At 35.2% G+C, this 2,789-nt stretch overlaps 1 long non-coding RNA gene across 1 annotated transcript; it reads left to right on the top strand.

Moving 5' to 3' along the window:
• The first annotated feature begins 1,477 nt into the window (after positions 1 to 1,477).
• On the top strand, positions 1,478 to 2,077 carry LOC127167858 (uncharacterized). Its single transcript, XR_007828035.1, has 3 exons — positions 1,478 to 1,600; positions 1,705 to 1,790; positions 1,911 to 2,077. It is a non-coding gene; the product is annotated as an uncharacterized LOC127167858 (long non-coding RNA).
• Positions 2,078 to 2,789: the final 712 nt, after the last annotated feature.

Below are 2,789 nucleotides of genomic sequence, written 5' to 3'. Positions count from 1 at the left end.
TGTTCCAAGCATAAGTAATGAAACTGATTTGCCATTGATCTGATAAGGAAATCTATGAATGTCTTATGCAGACATCAGCTATTGAAAAATAATTTTAAAAAATCTAAGATTTTAGATCATTAGCAAATTTAAGGTAGCTTTCCCATACAGTTATTCGACTGGTGCAAGCCCCACTCCCCAAACTGCCCAAATCAAATCACTGAACTGCGTGAACTGATTTTGTTAAGCAAATAATGTACATGACTCTCACATCACTTCTATGTCAAATCAAATATATCCAGGTCAAAATAGATTGATGATGGTAATTTATTTTACAAATGAATTACATTACATCGAACATCGTTGTATTTGGTGGGGTAATGTTCTAGTCTGATGAAGTTAGTTTAGAAGGGGAGGATCGTTCAGAGTCAGAGTCAAGGGCTGTGGTTGGCTCTAGGGGCAAACAAATAGAAAAGAAACATTTGCAAGTCTATCAATGTGGCGTTAAAGCATTACACTGGCAAACAACGACACTTCAAGTAATATTATTATTACTACTATTGCTCAGCGTACGTGTTTTCATGATTGTCATTATTATATTTGAATGAGACTTGATGTTTGTTGTTTAATTTAAAAATATTATTCGCAATCTATTATATTTGTCACAAAAATGGATTTTGTACATAGGATGCTTCTCACAGCATTGTTAGTAGGTAAGTATAAAAATAGGTTTATGTTTTACATTTAATTAAAAAAAAAAAAAATTCCTTGCATTGACTTGAACAACTCTGAGAAGTTTCACTGTATCACTAATAAACAATCCTTTTCAAGGATTTATACGTGTTCCATGGTGCTTTTCTCGGCGTTATTACATCATCGACGAGTTCAAGAACTGGACTGAGGCTCAAGATTACTGCAGAAAACACTACTATGATTTAGCAACATTTGACAACAAGGAGGAACACAACCAAGTCGTTCAAACTCTGGTGAGCGGAGGTTACACTAACAGTTTTTGGATAGGATTGTATGATGATCGCTACAGCTGGAGATGGTCCAACGGTGAAAAAAACATGACATACACCAACTGGGCGGCACATGAGCCAGACAGCTATCAATCAAAAGAGGCTTGTACTATGATCTATTATACAGGATTTTGGTATGATCAGACATGTGAACAGTCCCTCTCTGTCTTGTGCTATAATGGTAAGTGAATATGCTTTACCAACTTGACTAACATAAGTAAACAAATAGAATGTCTAAATAAACTATATGCCCACAGCCACAATGAATACAACTGTCTTAATCCAAGAGAAGAAAAATTGGCGTGATGCTTTAAACTACTGCAGACTGTATCACACTGATGTGGCTATGATAGGAAACCAAGATGAGAACACAAAACTAAAGCTGCTGCTCAACATTAATAAGTTGGTAGAAGCTTACATTGGTTTATACAGAGACACCTGGAAGTGGTCAGATCAGAGCAGCTCTGTATTCAGTGCCTGGATGTTATCTGAACCCAATAATTACGGGGGAGTTGAATTTTGTGGGCAACTGACTTTGCCAAATGAGCAGTGGGCTGATGCGTCATGTTCAAAGACACTCAGATTTGTCTGTGGCACTGGTAAGAAAACCTCTTTGTTTGCTGGTGTTTGTTTCATCCTAGAATAAAGACAATACAGTATTTACTGTTGCAAATTACTGATTTGATCATTTAAATCCTTGTAGCAAAGAAGATTCAAATACTGAGAATAAACATACAGTCAGCGCTGAACCTTTATGTCAGTGATTTCAACAGCACCATTTTACAGCAGGTCAGTGTTAAAATGATACACAATGGTCTGTGTTAAGTGATGTAAATGTTTGAATGACACATGAAAACATGTTTATGATGACTTTAAGCTCTAACGGTTGATGGTTCTGTTTGTCTTCAGTTGCAGCAAAAGCTGAGGAACCTGGGACTGCCGAGTAACACCAAACTGACATGGAGGACACAACCTGATGGACAAATATTTCACATCCTGAACAAAGCAAAACCGTAACATGGCTGTTTGTCAGAAGAATAGCTCAGAATGTGTTTAAATTAATTGGTAAGGCTTGTATGTGGTGTAAGCTAGTATAGTTTCTAGTAAATATAGTTTTGTATTGGTTTGTTTAGTGAATTTTAATAGTGCAAAAAGTAATGAAGTTCTACCTATTTAAATGAAATGGCTTCCATTATCTAGTGTAAATGTCTTAAGAAATTCTTTTCTAAAATATTTATAGTTCTATCTGAATAATCTGTTCTTAGACCTAACTGAGTCAACAAATGTGGTGGCGGCAAATAAAAAGTAAATATTTTGTGAAGCAGCAGCATACTGTAGCCTGTTCGTGTTCTGTTGATTTACAGCACTGAATAATCATGATAAAAAGCCTTTAATTAATCGGGCCAAGTCATTAAAAATGTTAAAGTGTAGATTCATGCGTTTCGGGTACACGGCCTTCTTCAGGATACACATCAATTGTTCAAACAAGTCTTCTTAAATAATTAGCAAACAATCATCAAAGACAGCTAGTTGATCAGTGGGAGTGGCTTCTCTTTGTGCCAAGCATAACAATATTCAAAGACAGGGAAAAAATCTCCTCTCTCTCTCTCTCTCTCTCTCTCTCTATATGTATACATACCCATACATACATATATACATGTATATACAAAAATAATAATCAGAAAAAATAATAACAATAATAATAATAATAACTAGATAGTAAAGTTCATAGACAAACTTTAAGTTGGCTTGAAAAAGCCTAGCCAGAAAGTTTTAAAAGTTTTCAGT

This window comes from Labeo rohita, chromosome 7 (genome assembly GCF_022985175.1).
Source record: "Labeo rohita strain BAU-BD-2019 chromosome 7, IGBB_LRoh.1.0, whole genome shotgun sequence".
NCBI lineage: Eukaryota > Metazoa > Chordata > Actinopteri > Cypriniformes > Cyprinidae > Labeo > Labeo rohita.
Note: the sequence above shows the minus strand (reverse complement) of the source record. Positions and strands in the feature narration are given on the sequence as shown.